Below are 20,912 nucleotides of genomic sequence, written 5' to 3' on the forward strand. Positions count from 1 at the left end.
GCGCCACCAGGCCAGCCCCCAAGATAGAGCTTTTAAGGAGGTGTTTAAGGTTAAATGAGGTCATAAGGGAGGGGTCCTAACTCTAGAGGACTGGTGTTATTACAAGAACAAGAAGAGATACCAGAGAACTCTCTCTCTCTCTCTCTCTGAGTGCTCACAGAGAAAGCCCATGTGAGGATATAGTAAGAAGGTGGCCATTTGCAAGCCAGGCAGAGATGCCTTACCAGAGATCAATCCTGCTGGCATTTTGATATTGGACTTTAAGGCTCCAGAACTATGAGAAAACAAATTTCTATTGTTTAAGCCACCCACTCTGTTGTTTTGTTCTATAGCCCTAACAGACTAATACACCTTTAAATGGATGCATATATCCTTAGATTTCTTCCTCTTTCTTAAACATAGATACATGCCATAAAGAGATGAAGGGGCAAATATGTCATCAAACTGTATAATATATGCACACATATCTCTTAATGAATGTACACATCATGATATACAGTATATATTTTCTCACTGCATTATTTACCTTACTTTCACATATTAGAAATGTGATTAAGCTACTTTAAGAAAAACCAAGAATTTGATTATAAGTATACATATATATTCATATAATAAGAATTTTGTATAAATGCATGTACATAACATGTAGAAACATTTCATTGAGTTTTGTAGACGTTATGAGGTTTTTTAATTCGATTTTGATAACTGCTCCTTCCCCCATCTAACGTTGTTTTAGAAGTGAGTTTTCCCAAAGCAATATTCTTAGTTAAAATAATAATAAAGTCATTACTTTCCTTGACTTCTTGCACTTTGCAGTTAATGTAAGTGATTTTTATAATTATCTCACCTTTCTTTAGTGAGGCCTATTTTTTTTCTTTATTTTATAAATGAGAAAAACAAGGAAAGAAAAATGAAATCACTTGACCAATTACACGCATGCATCTTGAAACACAATTGAGATTTGAAAATGCACATTTTAGACACTATTTTATTTTAGATATTGAAATTATGTTTTTAATTTTGATTCTAACCTAGTTTTTTAATTTATTGAGATAGGATTGATATATATCAAACATTATATTAGTTTAATAAATACAACATAATGATTCGATATTTGTATATATTATGAAATGATCACCACAGTAAGTCAAGTAAACATCCATCACTATACATGGTTACAAAATCTTTTTTCTTGTGATGGGCACTTTTACTAGTTACTCTCTTAGCAACTTTAAAATATGCTATGCGGTTTTATTGACCATCCCCATGATCTCCTTATCTTAACTTAACTTAACTGAAATATCTTGTAGCTTTTATCCCCTTCACCCATGCCCCACTTCCCACTTTGGGTAGTCACCAATCTGTTCTATCTATGAGCTCATATTTTTTGGTTTGTGTTTTGTATGTTTTAAGATAACAGATATAATTGAGGTCATGGTATTTGTCTTTCTCTGACTTGTTTCACTTAGCATAATGCCCTCAAGGTTCATCCTTTTTTTCATAAATGCCAAGATTTCTTTTTTATGGCTGAATAATATTCCATTGTGTATGTGTGTATATATACCACATTTTCTTTATTCATTCATCCATTGGTGGATACTTTGGTTGTTTCTCTATCTTGGCTATTGTAAATAATGCTGCAATGAACATGGTTGGGGGGGTGCACGTATCTTTTCAAGTTAGTATTTTTGTTTTCTTCAGATAAATACCTAGAAGCTGAATTGCTGGATCATATGGTAGTTCTATTTTTAATATTTTGAGGAATCTCCATACAGTTTTCCATAGCGGCTGTACCAATTTACATTTCCACCAAGAGTACACAAGGGTTTCCTTTTCTCCACGTCCTCTCCAACACTTATTTCTTGTCTTTTTGATAACAGCCATTCTAACGGGCATGAGGTGCTATCTCACTATGGTTTTGATTTGCATTGCCCTGATACTGAGTAATGTTGAGTACCTTTTCTTGTACCTGTTGGCCATCTGTATACTTTTTGGAAAAATGTCTAATCAGATCTTCTCTCGATTTTTTAATTTCATTGTTTTAGTTCTTTTCTGCTGAGTTTTATGAGTTCTTTATACATTTTGGACATTAACCCCTTATCAGATACATAATTAGCAAGATTTTCTTCCATTTGGTAGGTTGCCTTTTCATTTTGTTGATGGTTTTCTCTGCTGTGCAGAAGACTTTTAGTTCGATATAGTCTCACTTGATTTTTGCTTTTATTTTTGGTGTCAAAACCAAAAAAATCATTACTAAGACCAAGGTCACAGAGCTTACCCCATATGTTTTCCTTCTAGGATTTTTATTTTTTCAGGTTGTATGTTCAAGTGTATAATCCGTTTTGAGTTGACTTTTATGTATGCTATCAGATAGTGGCTCAGTTTCATTCTTTTGCATGTCTGTTCAGTTTTCCCAACATCATTTATTGAAGAGACTGTCCTTTCCCTATTTTATATTCTTGGCTTCTTTGTTGTAAATTAGTTGACCATATATGTGTGGGTTTATGTCTGGGCTCTTCACTCTGTTTCAGTGATCTGTGTGTCTGTTTTTTACACCAATAACATACTGTTTTGATTACTATAGCATCGTAATATAGTTTGATATCAGGAACCATGATAAGCTTTCTCAAGGCTATTCAGGATCTGTTCTGGTTCCATACAAATTTTAGGATTGTTTATTCTATTTCTGTGAAAAGTACCATTGGAATTTTGATGGCGATTGCATTGAATATGTAGATTGATTTGGGTAGTAAGGACATTTTAACAGTATTAATTCTTCCAGTCCATGAACACAGAATACTTTTCCACTTATTTGTGTGTTATTCAATTTCTTTCATCAATGTCTTGTAGTTTTCAGTGTATAGGAATTTTACCTCATTGTTTAAATTTATTCTGAAGTATTTTACTATTTTGATGCAATTGTAAATGAGATTGTTTTCTTAATTTCTCTTTCTGATAGTTTGCAATTAGTGTATAGAAATGCAACACATTTTGCATATTGATTTTGTACCCTGCAACTTTACTGTATTCATTTATTATTTCTAATAATTTTTTGCTGGATTTTGCAGAGTTTGTCATCTCTTTTCTTCTTTTTTATTTCTTTTATTTTTCTTCTTTTCAATTTATATTCCTTTTATTTCTTTTTCTTGCCTAATTACTCTGTCTAGGACTGTCAATGCTATGTTAGATAAAAGTGGCAAGATTGGGCATTCTTGTCTTGTTCCTGATCTTAGAGGAAAGATTTCAGCTTTTCACCATTGACCTATCATTTTAGCTGTGGGCTGATTATATATGGCCATTATTACATTGAGGTACATCCCCTCTATACCACTTTGGTCAGAGTTTTTATCATAAATGGATGTTAAATTTTATCAAGTGCTTTTTCTGCATTTATCGAGATGATCATATGATTTTTATCCTTCATTTTGTTAATATGGTAAGTCATATCTAATTTTTGGATGTTGAACCATCCTTGCATCCCTGGAATAAGTCCCACTTGAAAATGATGTATAATCCATTTAATGGATTGTTGAATTCAGCTAATATTTTGTTGAGGATTTTTGCATCTATGTTCATCAGGGATATTGACTTTGCATTTTCTTTTCTTGTGGATTTTTTCTGGTTTTGGTATCAGGGTAATGCTGGCCTCATAAAATGAGTTTGGAAGTCTGCCATTCTTTTCTACTTTGAGAAGAGTTCAATAAGTATTGATATTAATTCTTCTTTAAATGTTTGGCAGAATTCACCAGTGAAGCTGTCTTGTCTTGGACTTTTGTTTGTTGGGATTTTTTGGATTACTGATTCATTCTCCTTAATAGTAATTTGTCTGTTCTGATTTTCTATTTCTTCATGATTGAATCTTGGTAAGTTGTATATTTCTAGGAATTTATCCATTTCTTCTAGGTTGTCCAATTTGTTAGCATATAGTTGTTCATAGTTGTCTCTTATGATCCTTTGTATTTCTATGGTATCAGTTTAATGTCTTTTTTTCATTTCTGATTTATTTGAGTCTGTCTTTTTTTCTTGGTGAGTCTAGCTAAAGTTTTGTCAATTTTGCTTATCTTTTCAAAATATCATCTTTAGTTTTATTGATATTTTCTGTTCTCCTTTTAGTCTCCATTTTATTTATTTCCACTCTGATCTTTGTTGTTTCCTTCCTTCTACTAACTAACTTTTGGCTTTGTTTGTTCTTTTTCTAGTTCCTCATAAAGTTAGGTTATTTATTTGAGATTTTTATTATTTCTTTATGTAGGCATTTGTCACTGTGAACCTCCCTCTTAGAACTGCTATTGCTGCATCCCATTTTATTTGGTATGCTGCATTTTCCATTTTCATTTGTCTCAAGGTATTTTTCATTTCTCTTTTGATTTCTTCTTGACCCATTGGTTCTTCAGTAGCATGTTGTTTAATCTACACATTTTTGTGAATTTTCCAGTTTTCTTGTAATTGGTTTCTAGTTACATACCATTGTGGTTGAAAAGATGCTGGACATTACTTCAGTCTTTTTAAATTTATTGAGACTTATTTTGTGGCCTAACATATGATCCATTCTGGAGACTCTTCCGTGTGTTCTTGAGAAGAATGTGTCTTCTGTTGCTTTTGGATGGAATGTTCTGACTACATATCTGTTAACTCCATCTAGTCAAATGTGTTTTTTGAGGCCTATGTTCCCAATTGATTCTCTGTCTAGATGATCTCTCCAATGATGAAAATGTGATATTAAAGTCCTCTACTATTATTTTCTTGCTGGCTATTTCTTCCTTTAGGTCTGTTAATATTTGCTTTATTTATTTAGTGCTCCTATGTTGAGTGCATAAATATTTTAAAAAGTTATATCTTCCTGTTGGATTGGCCCCGTTATCCTTATGTGATGACCTTCTTTGTCTCTTATTACAATCTTTGTTTTAAAGTCTATTTTGTCTGATATAATTACAGCTACTCTAGATTTCTGTTGGGTTCCATTTGCCTGGAATACGTTTTCACATATCTTCACGTTCAGTCTATGTGTGTCTTTACATCTGAAATGAGTCTCTTGTAGGTGGCATATAGATGGGTTTTGTTTCTTTATTCATTCAACCAGTTATTTCTTTTGACTGGAGAATTTAGTTCATTAATATTTAAAGTAATTGTTGATAATTATGTACTTATTGCCATTTTGTTAATTGTTTTCTGGCTAATTGTAGTTCCTTTCTTCCTCTCTTGGTCTCTTCCTTTGTGGTTTGATGACTTTCTTTAGTGGTATGATTCCTTTCTCTGTATCTTTTGTGTGCCTTCTACAGGCTTTTCTTTGTGGTTACCATGGAGCTTACATGCAGCAACTTACAACATTTATTTTAAGTTGATAATAACTTAAGTTTGAACCCATTCTAAAGCTTTCCATTTTTACTCTTCCTCCCACATTTTTTATTTTAGATTTCACAGTTTACGTCTTTTTATTTTGTGTATCCCTTAACAAATTATTGCAGTTATAGTTATTTTTACTACTTTTGTCTTTTAGCCTTCATACAAGCTTTCTAGGTGATTAATCTACCACCTTTAGAAAATTAGATCTAGAATTTTGCTATATATTTGCCTTTGCTAATGAGATTTATACTTTCATATGTTTTCTTGTTACTAATTAGCACACTTTATGTCAGCTTTAAAAAGTCCCTGTAACACTTCCTGTAAGCTCAGTCTAGTGGTGATGAACTCCTTTAGCTTTTGCTTTCTGGAAAACTCTTTATCTCTCCCTCAGTTCTGAACCACCTCTTTCCTGGGTCGAGTATTACTGGTTGTAAGGTTTTTTCTTTTAGCTCTTTGTCTATATCATGCCACCCCCTTTTGGCCTCAAAGTGTCTGCAGAAAAATCTGCTGATGGTCCAATGATGATTCCTTTGTATGTAACAAGTGGCTTTTCTCTTGCTGCTTTTAAGACTCTTTCTTTGCCTTTGACATTTTGGTTATAATATTTCTTTGTGTGGGTCTCTTGGATTTCTCTTATTTGGAACTCTCTGGGATTCCTGGATCTTAATGTTTATTTCCTTCCTCTGGTTAGGGAAGTTTTCAGCCATTAAATCTTCAAGTAAGTTTTTTGCCTCTTTCTCTCTCTCTTCTCCTTCTGGGACGCCCAAAGTGGAAATGTTGGTCTGCTTGATGCTGTCCATAAGTCCCCTAAGCTATCTCCCCTTTTAAAATTCTTTTTCTTTCTGTTACTGTGAATGGGTGAATTCCACTTCCCTGACTTCAAAGTTCACTGACCCTTTCTTCTGCTTCATCTAGTCTGCTGTTGAACCCCTCTAGTGTACTTTTCAGTGGAGTTATTCTAGTTTTCAGTTTTGTGACTTCTATTTGGTAATTTCTTATATTTTCTGTTTCTCTGTTGAAGTTCTCACTGTGTTCCTCCATTCTTCTCTGGAGATCAGTGAGCATCTTTATGACCATTATTTTGACCATGAGTATAAGTCTCCCTGGCCCCCAGAGCCAGTGATGTACACTTGTCCCCTGGCAAGCAGTCACAGTACTTAGAGTGCCAGATGAGTGTACAAGCTTCTTTCTGGGAGATACTGGCAACCTGGAATGAGGCAGAGGGAGAGCACAAAGATGGGGCCCACCAGTTTCCGTCTTTGGAAAATACCTCAAGGGGTCTTTAACTGTGTGCCAAACTAGAAGTCTGCACCTCAGGCCAAAGCTCCAGGACAAACAAATAGACCTTTTGCACAGAAAGATTGGAGGTATGTTTTAGTGTGCCATCTTCACTATGCGTTGGAGGTGGTAGCCAGCCAAGACTTGTCTCTCTGTTTGATCTGAAGCTCCAGTGGTACTCCAGAATAGCCACCAATGGCGACCAGAGCTACGCAAATAAGGCGCATCCTCTTGGCAGCAGCCACATAAATCAGGGCACCAGACGTAAAAACCAAGGCACTAGACATGTGTACAAGCATCTCTCCTGGAGACAGTGGTGCTCTGGATTGCAGTAGAAGGAGACAGAAAACACAGCTCTAACCTCTGAGGTCTCTAGAGAGGATGACAGTAGCCTTTAGATGTGTGTTTAAATAGAAGCCTGGTCCTCAGGCTGCAGCTATGAAGATAAGTTAATAGGCCTCTTTCAGAGAAATACTGGGTACCTCTGTTGCCTCTTGTTGTGCCCTGGGGATATTGGCCAGCCAAGAACTATCTCTCCATTTGTTACAGTTCTGTGGGACCCAGGAACGCAGGCCCCACTAACCGCCAGCGCCAGGCTACCCCTGGCAGTAGCCACAAAAATTCAAGTGACAGATGAAGGTATAAGCTCCTTCCTGGAAGATACTGGTGAAAAGAGAGAGGTAGAGGGAGAGCACCAAAGTGATGTCCACTAGCCTCCATTCCCCGAGAGCAGGTCAGTAAGCCCATAGATGTGGAGGAAACCAGAAGCCTGCAGTTCAGGCTGGAGCTCCAGGGTAAGGAAATAGGCCTGTTCACAGTAGGAGTGAGGTGTGTTTCAGTTTGTTTTCTGTGCAATGCTCTGCAGGTAGTAACTGGCCAAGAACTGTCTCTCAGATTATTAGTCTCATGGGACCCAGGAATGCAAGTCCCACTGGCCCGCAGAGCGAGGGGAACAAGGGATATCCCCTGGGTGGGTAGTTACAAATATTGCACAATTATTTTGTACAGAATTCTCTCAGCTATCACTCCACATCTAGGAATTTTGTTTTCTTTGTACAGGGAGGGCATCTTTCACTTTGGAGTTTTTATCTCCTGTTTTTAGGAAGAAGAGGGTAGATGTAGATTAGAATGCCCTGCTTACATCTGCTGTTTTACATGTGCCTTTAGTTCAGAAAAATTTTTATGCCAATGTGACATGTTTTGAGGTGGCATATTCTACCGTACCCTGCACAGTTTAATGGGAAACTTCACTTCTGAGATCCAGGACTTCTAAATCCACAGAGCCTAAAGTTGGGGCCTCAAAGGACGGATCTCAGAGACACAGACTAGAGTACTCAATACACTCTGAGTGTACTACTAGCCACTCTGCCTAGCATTAATGTGCCAGGAGTGGGGAGCACATCCCAAGGTAGGCCTACCACTTCCTTCCCCAAGAATTTAGAATTGGCTTGGTTCCCTTTGGGGATTAACTACGAACTTGAGCACCATCAGAGACTATTTTCTCCTATGTGGTACAAACCAATTTACTAAAATAAGGAAAAGCAGATGCACTAAAGGAAGCAGAGAAGAGAGCCAGCGAGAAAAGAATCCCTGAGTTGCCCACAACCTCTGATCTTCCATCCAGCTATTTCCTGAGGCCAATCCTGAGTGACCATTGGTTTCATTACCCCTACTCCTTATATTAATTTCTCTTTGTGCTTAAACTTCCTCAACTGGTCTTTTGTGAGAAAATTTAATGACTTTTCCATAGCAACCTGCCCTTTCACCTTTAAGTAATTGTGGAATGAGACTTAACATCCAAGATACTTTGAAAAATTAGGATGAATATTGGAGTTGGCATTTGATATGACTGGTGAGCTATTTTTAAAGTGCACATTAATAATAAGTCACCTGTTACTAATGCAGTCCCCTACTGGGATAGAAGCAGAACTTGGAGCAAAAAGAAAAAGCCAGTTTCATTTAGAAAGTTACTATAAACATAAATATTAAGTCAGGAAAAAGAAACATGCTTTTGTTTATTTCATTTCTCATTTTACTCAGAATTCTATCTGGTCATTTAAAAAGAATAGAAAAATGATGTAGTTTTAGATTCAAAATAATTTCACTTAGATTTTTTTAAATATCTTTGCTTTGGGAATAAGACTGCTGGGCACTGGGCAAAACAGTCTATTTCACGGTCTGTATTTTTCTTTTTCTCTTTTGAAAAATATTGTATGTGTTAAGAAACTATAATTTGGATAAAGCTTTATCATTACGTACTATTTTGCAAGGAGTTCTACTATATTTATAACAACTTGATACCCTCAGAATACCAGGTCAGAGAGTAGGTGGCAAGATTGCTATAAAACGTAAAACCATTATTACACACTTAGTTTTGTGCTTCCCTTTAAATATATGATTTCATTACTATATAATTTCTTTGAATAATGTGTTAAGTAGAAAAGACTCAGTAATAATATCATGGTTTTGCCCAGGAGCCTGCACTGAAACAAAGTGGCACATATTTGTGCCTGCATTACTCGGCAGTATGATGGATGATGGCAATTACTGGAAAGAACAATATTAGTTTTACAGTTATTGTTATTAACTTAAAGTGCTAAGAATAAAATCCCATATTTCACTAGATACTCCAATCGCCACCAAAATATGTGACAGAGGAACATTTTATAATCCCTATATTTTACACTGGCTGCACAACTAGAAATTGGCAGAGTCAAATCATTTATATCTCCTTATTACCAGCTTGCAGAAGCCATTGAGAATATGGAACTAGTGATGGATATTTTTGTGGCAGATGTTGTTTTATTCTCTCCCACTGTATTAAATTTACTATACGGCGGTTCTACTGCAGTTTATTAAAGTTTCACAAAGAGATTCGCAAAAGAATAGCAAGATGCCCAACTTGCTTACCCTTGTTTCCCATTGAGAAAAACCATTTACTTATTTATAAATTAGGAATATCATAAATATGGGATATACATGTGGCCGGTAAATATTTAAGGAGACAATCTAAGCATTTCCTAAATTCCAGACATTTAGACAAACTGTTACAAAGTCTTCCTTCTATACATAAGATAAACATCTAAATAAAAGTGTCATCCATATAGTCCAGATAAAAGCAATTAATAAAGCATTAACAAAAATATTTTCTGTTTTCTAAAAAATATTGTATTTCACGTTATAGATAAGCAAACTTGTAGAGGAGCTGTGAGCTTAATTTTGGAGCTTCCTCAGTTTCAGTCCCAGCCTACCACTTGCTATGTGACTTTGGGAAATTTACTTAACTTCCCTGTGCTTTATTTCCCTAATTTATAAAATGGGGAAAATAATGTTTACTACTTCACAGAATGTTATGAGGATTGAATGAGTTTATATAAGTAATGCATATAGAATAATGCCTGGCATAACATTTGCACGATTTAAATGTTAGCTGTAATGTTTAGTAATCAAGAAAACTAGCACCAAAGATGGTGCAGACTATAAAATAATAATGATCATTCATGGACTAAAATTTTTTAAATATATTAAGATCTGATTTCAACCTAAGACATTTTAAATAAATTAACTACCCAGGATAAACCAGATTCCCTGGAGCTAGCACACAGCTTAAATGGTTACAAGGTCGTTACTGACCAACATTTTAAACTGCTATCTGATCTTTCAGTATGTTCTTTTGGAGTTTTCATTGTTAGTTAGACAAGCTACATTGTAACTGCTCAGAAAATTTGGGTTCACTCTGGAGCCCTCGCCATACGAAAACCATTTTGCACATCCATTTTCCGTAACTACCACATAAGGCAGCAATCCATTACAAAGAAATATTTGTAACAGAAACTATCTCAAACAATTTGAAAGCTATTATGGCTTGCATTGAGATTTTTCTCTGAAAATGTGCAGGATAAAGGAATCAAAGAATATATACAAAAGTAATGATGATGATAAAGTAGAGCGTGTGAAAAGAGGCTGCCTCTGCGAGCACACCACCTTTCTATGGAATGGCTTTTCAGATGAGCTAGTGGCAAGTTTTATCAATGTTTTTGGCGAAAAAAAACATGAGACCCGTGTATTCTTTTTCACTGGAATTTGTATACTCGTTGTGAAATGCACTCTAATTAAGCTCATTCACCAGTGAAACCAGATTACCCTCTACCTTGCTTTCCTCTGCTGTAGAGTGTGCAAAGTTAAATCCTTTTCTTTTAGCCACTTTCCAGCTAGATGTAGCTTGTGAGATAGTTGGGCGATTAAATGGTAAGCATTCATTTGCTGATAGTGTCTTTCCTTCTAAATAAAAAGTCAAATGCTTGCAATGAAAAGGCATGTGGCCCTTCTTTCTTCTTCCTGGCTAAAATGGGGACATGAAGCTGGAGGTGAGGTAGCCATCCCGCAGCCTGGAGGATGTAAACATGAGGATAAAAGTCGAAAAGATGGAGTCATGTACCATGAGGATACCCTTGAATGGGTGCACCAGACCTAGAAATGCCTGTCTCCAGACTTGCAGTTAAATTAAAAGATAAATGTCTTCTTTAGTTAAGCCACTCTTTATCAGGGTCTATGTTATAACTTTTAGACCTAGGTTTGTCAATGCCCTTCCTTATCTTTTCTACCTACTTACCCTTCCTAAAACACTAGATAAGAGGAAAGAATCATTCTAGTCAAAGCACACAGTTCTCTTAAAAATATTAAAATAGAATAATAAGGTATCTGACTGTTTTTAATTTTTATCAGCTTTAAATATTTATCGCATAGTCACAGAGTGGAAAGAAGAGCAGTAGAATAGGGTTTGAGGTTTTAATACTGTCTGAATATTTAGCATACAACTTATTTCCATGGAGGTTCTATTTCTGCTGCTTCTTGAGAAAATAGAAAATTATTATGTTTAATTGTAGAATCACTCATGTTTTATTTTTGCAACTAAATTGCAGGCCACTTAGAACCAGATAATTTTGTTTTTTCCCCACAGATTCTAGTGTAGAATTGTGAACAAAGTACATGCTCAATAAATTATTAATGAGTGAATACAGTGAATGGATAAACTTAATTGATCAATATTTTAGTTCTATGAAAAACAATAAAATACTCACAATGCATGCGTGTAATAAGCACATTTTAACCATTAATATCGACATTGTACTCTTTTTGCTGAAGCAGGATATTAAGCCACCAAATACATTGAATGGAATTCTTCAACATTTGCTTGTAAACATGTAAGTGCTGTATTTGTCAGATCTGGTTATTAAGATGGCAGAAATATGGGCCAGCCCAGTGGCGCAGCAGTTAAGTGCACACGTTCGCTTCGGTGGCCTGAGGTTCACCAGTTCAGATCCCAGGTGGGGAGGTGGCGCTGCTTGGCAAGCCATGCTATGGCAGGTGTCCCACATATAAAGTAGAGGAAGACGGGCATGGATGTTAGTTCACAGCCAGTCTTCCTTAGCAAAAAGAGGAGGATTGGCAGCAGATGTTAGCTCAGGGCTAATCTTCCTCAAAAATAAAAAAGATTGCAGAAATAACTGGAATGATTTTTTCACATAATTTTATTTATTCTTCAGTAATCAACTAGTAGCTGGTTATCCAGTTTGCTATTTAAAAGAATAAAGAGTGTGTCTACAGCTTACCTATTATCAATTTTCATCTGATAGAAGTTTATGAGCAGTGTGACTATACTCATTGAGCTATTTTTAAAGAGATTTAGTCTTAAAGTATGGTTTACATATATGATTCTTTAGCCATCTTTGAAACCCTTGAATCTATGACTTCATCTGAAAAGGAAAAAAATCAGTAGTTCAACAAGGTTTTGCTCTACATTTTATCCTAAAGCAGGTTCTAGTTTTGTGAGCTTTAAGCTTATAATTATATACAAAATATACAAATTTTGTTTATATACTTTAAACCAAAGAATGCAAAATTATCTTAGAAGCACATTTTGTAAAAACATATGACCTCTACAAACATGGTATTCCATTTCCTCCTAGGGTGGGGCCCTGCAGTTTAAAATTCATTACTTTCACTTTGAATCTATAATAAATATTAATGTGACTACTGATAATAATGTTTTGTGTTAGGCATATTTCTCTGAGATGCCTGAATTGCCTGCATACTTTTATGTTGAATGAGAAAAATGTAATTGACTGCTGGAAATATCAACTCTGAAGCCAAAAGAAGAGCTGTTTTATTGAGCAGGAATACATTCATTGAGCATCATGCTACATGCATTATCTATGTTAGTGACCTAACCAACCGTTGCTGGAGAATTATCATCTTACGGGCAACTAAAGCTAAAAAGTTTTAGAAACTTATGCAAATGTTAGCAAATGTTAGCAATTGTGTACCACAGCCAATTGTGGCTTCTGCTCTAATTGATATTAAATTTCCACAAAATACTTTCTTGTATGTTCCAAAATTGTATGCTTAAAATATCTATGAAAGTTGCCTTATCCCAAGAAGTCATCTATTTCTTACTCTCCAAAGTAGCTCTGAAAAATGCGAAGCATATATTATTTCTATCTTTGTTCAATTCAACTGACTTTAGAAAGCATTGTCTTTTCAAAATAATAGAAAAAATAGATCGCAAAGATAAAGTATTCCTCACCTCTGGCCTGAGTTTACTTGACATGAAATTTGAACTCAGCAAAGTGCTATGGCATTGAACCTTGTTTCACTGTTGTCTTTTGTCATAATTTGATTTAAAATAAAACGTATACTTCTTAACTCTTGCATGCTTCGGCAGCAAATATATTTTTTGTATTTTTACTTGGTGCAATCAGTTAAACTTGTCAGTTTACCCACTTCTGTTCCTTATCTGTATCTTATGAAAAATTACACTATAAATCCATGTTACGGGCATTTAGTGAACTCAGAGCATTATGTCTTATTTAACTTAGGCGTTTTCCTATGTTATTAACGTTATCATTAAGAATTTCAAATTGAAAGCTAAAAACAATTGAGTTAGCTGTTTTCATTGGGATCTTTTCACTTATATTTCATACTTAGTCCCTGAAGAATACTCTTCAGAATCATAAGAGCAAGTATGCATTTATTGCTACTGTAAATCAATTGCTAATTAATTCCACGAGGTACAGATGGGTTTCTCTTTAGCATGAAGTTTACTACAGAAGTTTTACAAGCTACAAACTGCCATGGAGTCTACAGCAATATATTCTTTGCTATGTTATTCTGTCTCCTTCTTGTTGTCCTAAGGCCTGATCCTGCGTTCTATGTGAAGTCAATGAGTGGCAAAAGTTATTTTAAGGACAAAAAATATATTCCTGATCTTTCCTGTACAAATACTGTTTGTTGTATTTTTTGTTATTTTGGAAGGTAGCTGGATAATTTAGAAATGCTATTTATTGGATTTATTACTTACTTGCAAGACTAATTATTAAATCTGTTGTTACATGAAACTGACTATACAAAGTGATATATAGGATAAATTTAAGATGAAATTGTCTTCTCTTTAACATACAGACTGGATTTATATTTCTTATAAAATTAGGGTCTTGACAACTAGTTAATAAGTCCTCTAATTCTTAAAATTTTCTATTTTAAATCATGGCCCATTTTCACATCACTCATTTACGTTCAACATAAAAATGACAATAACAATGAAAACTCTTAACCTGTGCCTGTTTTTCATATCGAAGTATTGTAATAACAGCAAATGACTAAGGAATTATTAGAGATTGACATTTTGTTGATTTTCTGTCTTTGGTTGTTGATCCTTTTAGAATTTGCCTCACACTTTTAAGGAAAGATTTGTTCTATGCCACTTGCTCTTCACATTTGTATGCATTTCTAAAGAAGTGTTATCATCTCAAAGATTGTCATTTAAAGATCAGACCAAAGTAAAACAAAAACTAAAAACCTGAAAGACAATTATGTCTCATAACTGGTAACTCATAATTCATCTATAATTAAGATGCTCAATGAAAAAAGTAAATATTTAAAACATGTAAGAAATTATAATTAACTGCTAAATTTAACAACACAAAAGAAAATAAAGTACAACATAGTTGGCCATATGACATTTATTTTGAAATGTATTTTAATCTTCAATAATGCCTTAATATAAAAATGTTTCTCTCTTTCTCACATCCTCCTGGTAGCCGCCATCAGTAATTTAGCATGTGTTTTTCAAGATATAATTTTCTGTGCATGTTTAAGTATATGTAGATGGTAGTGGCATAGATATGAATATTATGTCTATTTTAATTTTTAAAGATATATTGAAAAATGTTTTATACAAACAGAATCACATCATGGCTTAGTTTATTCTCCAATAAATTTCACCATCATTCTTTTTAAACAGAAAGATTATCATATATGCTAATTATATATATATTGTCCAATATGCATCATTTTATTGTCCAGTTTTTTCCATAACATATTAAGCATTGGCTTTATATAAATTTAAGATTTTATAATCTCTATTACAAGTTTTTTCATTGCATATTATCATATAGTTAAGAAACTTTAAATTGTTTCTTCTTATTAGGGATCACATTTTCTCAGGAATGATTTAGTGCAGTGCTAATGATCAGAAAACTGATTCCAAGAGTATTTGGACATGCTACTCATACCACCTTTAACCTTTGACTATTAATTGCTCTTAGACTACTAAGCTAAGGTTTTCTTAGCATTGTGAACTGAAAACTGGTCAAAGTATACAATACTACTTTATCCCACTTAAAATTTAAATAGCAATTACAAACTGATGCATTCATTTCTTGTCATTGGGGAGCTTTCTCTTGCTGGATCGTCAGTAGATGGCAGGCTTGGATTACACATAATCTGAATGCAGTGTGGCGTGCTTGCTTGTTATAATATGAATACCCATGTACAGAGTTTTCTGTTGTTTCTGTGTAAAAAGAAATACAAGAAATAGTTTGTCATTTTTTGTAATCAAATAAAATTATTTGTTGAATGAGCTTAAAAGCTACATGACTGTCACATTTGTGATTGTTCTTATAATTTGTTCGTCTATATTTTAAAAATCACTACCACAGGAACACTAATATTAATAATTACCAAAAAAAAATTGGTAAGATTTTACTGTAATTCTTTTAAATGTTCAAAAAAGAAATGCTAAGGACTTGTAGGAAAAAATGTATTATAAGAACTAATCCATATGGAGCATATAAACCCTTCAAACTTAATATAAAATGCATACAAAACAGCTTATTTGAAAACACCTAACAATACTCAAAATTTTTGAGAGGTCTGGATGAAACTTGAATGAAACAATCTCTGTATGAAACAATCTCTTACTATAAAAAGATAAATTCAGTAACATTATTTTGCACTAGATATAATGCAGGAAGTAACATTGTCATATATTTATTTTTTCATTTCCAAGTGGAATGAGTTTGAAAGAAAGTTAGACAGACACCTGAGGACACGGGCAGGGCCAGGCAGATTTACCGTGGACAGCATTACTATGCCCTAATACAGTCTTTTTAGTGATTATTCTGGGTCAAGGTTGTGGCCAAAGAGGAAGTTATAAAGCATACGAGGAAATTCTCCTCAGTATATTTCTGACAGAGCAAGCCAGAGGTTGTTACACCTGGTAAATTTTTCGCATTCAGTTACACCTGGTAAACTTTTCACATTCTCTTTCTATTTTTCCCTGTGGTGTCTGAGATGAGCTCCCACTGCACTGACTTTGAGGAAAAACCTGCCTTTGTACTGCAAACTGAAGTAACAATTATTAGTAGAGAGAAAAGCAGACAGAGTTTCCACAACACCGTTGGGTTTTATTTATTACCTCTTTTGTTTATTTGTTGGCTTATTTTGTGTGCTTTTCTGAAATTCACACTGCTAGCTAGAAAACGCTACATTCACTCTCAGAAGACAGGCGCTCAGAATTCGACCCTCCTGGTGCACTAATCGTCTTTGCTCTCCATTCACATCACGCATATTGTTATCGCTGTTTTTGTTGATGTTTAGCTTTAATTTCATGAAAGTGAAATTCATATTCACTTTGCTGAAAGCTACAAAAGCTAATATCACTCTTTTCCAGTGACAATCTCTAGTGAACTTTTTTTCACCTAGGGTCTGCAAAAGCTATACATTTTGCCCAGCATGTTTACTCTTTCAGCAACTACCTCTATTTTTCTCTGTTCTCACCCGGGTGTATGGGAGTGGAGCAGTGCTCACAGTGGTTGCCTGTTTCTAAATCTTTGCTATTCAAACTGTGGTCCACAGATCAGCAGCTTTGGCACCACTTCGGAACTTGATAGAAATGCTGAATTATCTGCACTTAACAAGATCCACAGGTGGTTCATATGCCCATTAAAGTTTGGAGTATCGCCACCACTCTATACCTCTCTGCAAACCGAAAACAAGAAGTGAAAACCAAAACAAAACCTTAGCCCATTTGGATTTGCTAAAGTCCACTAAAGGTCATGCCCAAGGAAGGGCAATGGCAAAGGGATTTCTCTTCAGCCAAGCTTTATGTATGTGATCACCTACTACATTTTGGGGTAACACCAGCTGCATTTTCAAAATGACTACATCCTGGGGAAATAAACTCTCTTGCATAATTCAATGGATGTATGTGAATAATGAAACTCACCCTGAGATTACATCTCCTGCCTTACAAGACAGTTGTAGGGTGCTCCAGTGTGACAATCTTGGGTAAAACAGTTTATAGACATGTTTTCAAACAATTTCTAATGCAACGTGGAAGTTACACTATTGGTTTTGTTCATTTTCAGATTCCAGTGTCCTCCCTTTACCCAACAAAATCCAAGGGAATTCTCATATTGGAATTTTCCCCTTTAGTGAAAATTCTATAATGATCTTAGATGTCATTGCAGAGAATGTATAATTAATGGTGTTAAATGGTTTGTAAGGGAACATTTTATCAGAAAGTACAAGCGAATAAATGAACTCATAAAATTCAATTCTACGCTTCAATTTCAAATACAATGTGAAAATCTCTACTCTTCAAAACCCTATAAAATGACTTTCTGACCTCTATTATCTTAGATTTAATACAGCCATTCGACTGGGTCATCTCATCTACATTGTCAGAAACCATGCTATTTTGTAGTTATCTAATTGTTGTTCTATTTCCATTTTGATTATTTTATTCTCTGTTATTATTTTAGCTTTGGCCTCAGACACATCCTTTCATATTAAAATTGCATTTGATTAGCTTTCAACTTTCTCAGAGACACATGATGATAGGGTTTAAATCACTGTATCTTTCTATGTTATGGCCTATTTCTTCGTTCTAATTCAAGTGACAAAATTGCTGTTTGATAACTATTATTATCAAATATTTCAGCATGTGAGTTGCTGTTATTCAAGGAAATTTAAGTCAACAAACATGTACTTAACAAATACTAGTGAAAAATTATTCATAATGTTATAACATTTTGTAATATTTGATCTGGAAGACTGGTTCCAGACATACAAAAACGTGTGTTAATGGAACAGGAACCTGATTCCAGATAGGCAACTTGACATTCTCAGGGTCTCACTGTCACTTTGCATGAGCTAAGCCAGAAACTATTGGTCGATTCCTTATCAGTTTTTTTTTTAACACTGAAATCAACCAAACTATTTTTAGCCCCCATTTATTTAACTTGGATAATCAAAATGAGTTTAATAAAACCCTGTCAACCAAATATCACATTATGCACAATAACATGTATCTTGAAGGTTGTATTAAATGGAAGATGAATCTGGATAGCTAAGAGACTTAGAGGTCATAGCTCAATGTAAAATCACCATGGAAACAGCTTTCATGGCCAGTTTGTGGGGAGATGTCAAAAGGCAGTAACCTATGACTTCTTTTTTCCAAAGCCCTGTCTATGAAGGTTACAGGTTCTGTATCTGCTTTCATGATGACATTTGTCTATGTTTTTGTAGATTTCTATTCTGACAAGCACAAAACCCTGCACTAAGTTGAACTTGTCCTTTGTGATGAGGCTGTTGAACAGAAGAGCAGCATAGCGGTCTGTCTATTCTTGCTCTACATTCAGCTAAATGCTAACTTCGATCCCTTTGAGACGGTGAACAAGCTGAACTCGGAGAGTGTTCTCTCTCAGTATCCAAGCTTCTTCAGGGAACCATGTGGTGAAACTTCTTGATTAAGGTCATGTTCTTAGTCCATGGCATGGATTTTTCTATAATCTAAAAGATAGCTATCTATCTAAAAATCTACATAGAAATAGGTAAAATAATACTTGAAGATTTTCTAAATCAAATACATAAAAAATTATAATTTAGATAGTAGTTTTGCAGCATTATCTTATATAATTTTACATTGCAGCTTTTATGATAAAATTGGATCTCTTTTGATTTTCTGTAAATCAGAAACATATCAAAAGAATCCTTTCTTTTTATTAGTGTGAGACTGTATTTTACTGTAAAATAGTATTTCTGATCTGTGCTTTACCTATTGCATAGAATATTTAATTATATTAAAAACCCATCTCTAGGCATTGCAAGCTATCAGCTTTGGATGTTTTATGGATTTAAAAGTATGTAGCTTAGAGTTTGATTTCTACCAATTATTTATTTATATGCATATACAAATATTTATGTAAAATTTATTTACATATAGTTTCCAGGAGACTCTAGTATTCAGCTTTGTTGACTTGGTTAGAAAACTGTGTCCTTGGATGGGAACTCATATACCAAGACCAGACAGAATTCGTTTTTGCAAACATACTGATAAATTAAACAATAATATATTATAAAGTATCATTGTAATATATCTGTTCATGGCCTTCTTATATTCTTTAATAAATGCAACTCATTACAAGTGTCACTACCTAACTTTTTGATTCTCAATCTAACATAATTCTACATTTCCAGTTTGCCAATAGATTGCTTAGTTCAGGGATAAATTTTAAATCATGTTGATTAGATAACCTTGAAATTTTGCAGATTTTTGGATTTTCAAGATTTTCTGTCCCTCCATAAGCGATCTTTCTATTAGACCTAATAAGTAAATTATATTGAGATGCTGCATTTTCTTCTTCTAGTGTTGCCTAAATGGGGAAGGCAGTGATAGTATTTCATACTCTTCACCTATAATCTATAGCTTAAAATATTTTACATCTTCAGGGCTGCTTACATTTTAACTTATAGTTATGGTAAGTATTGTAGTGTCAGTACAAGGGTGTACAACTCCAGAAATGAGAAGCTCTCCTCTGGTACTGCACATTCATTTTTTAAAATTTCAGAGATCACTAGTTTCACCTTCAACTGTTTCTAATTATATAAAAAAAAGAATTGAAACCGCTAAGGAAACAGTGATCCTGTTAAAAATTATAAAAAAATGAAAATCCAGACTATTAATTAATTCTAACTTGAACAACTTTTCATATTTAAAATAAAATTTTGGGTATCAGGAGAAATTCACATTATTTTTCCAGGACACATATCCCCCAAGAGATCTAAAAGAAATAGCCTATTTTTAAATAGAAAACTTTTTTTATAGGAAAAAGAAGTATATTTTTACTTAAAATATTCTAGTATTCATGAGAGAGAGATGGCTAACCCAAAGTTCTAATATATCAATTGAAAATTCTGTTGTATTTAGAAGAAATATTTAAATCCTAATATAATCTAAGATGAGAAATGAAATTAGCCAGTAGCTAATAATGAGATTCCCTGGTAAAGCATAAAATTGCTTCATTGGGTTACTATAGCTTTTGAAGGGATTGTGACAATTTGCACATCACATATTTGATAAGATCCATTAAGTAACATTATATGTTCTTTAAAAGAGTCATTAGTGAGATGGTTCTGGCTTATTGTTGTTTTTTACCTAATATTTATTATCCACACAGGCATCTGAGTAGAAATTCATTTTGAAACTATAGTGTGTGTATGTATACATGTGTCCCTAAATAAAGTCTTTAATATAAAAACCTGACTTCTTTGAATGTGCTTTATTTGACAAATTTGTCTTTAAATCACACAACTAAGCTTCAACAGAAAATTAAAGAATATAAAAGTAATCTCTTTATAAAAGAAAAGTTTAACAAATATATTAAGTTGCTGGAATAACCACAAAGAAAGCAATTACTTCAAGTGACTTTAAAATACAATAATTAGACTTGGATTCCTGGTGAGATTACCCTAATGGTTGGGGCAGGAGGGTTAAAACTGATTTTGGTATCACATTGCTAGTAGTAGCATGGAATTATTTTCCTGAGATAACAAATGAGCAATTATGTTGTGTCTATTAAATGTGGAAAGAAAAAGATACTGATTATACATATCATTCTTAATTTAAATTTAAATTTTACATTTGAGCTTGTCATGTGTTTTAAAAC

Source organism: Equus asinus, chromosome 11, assembly GCF_041296235.1.
Source record: "Equus asinus isolate D_3611 breed Donkey chromosome 11, EquAss-T2T_v2, whole genome shotgun sequence".
NCBI classification, from domain to species: Eukaryota; Metazoa; Chordata; class Mammalia; order Perissodactyla; family Equidae; genus Equus; species Equus asinus.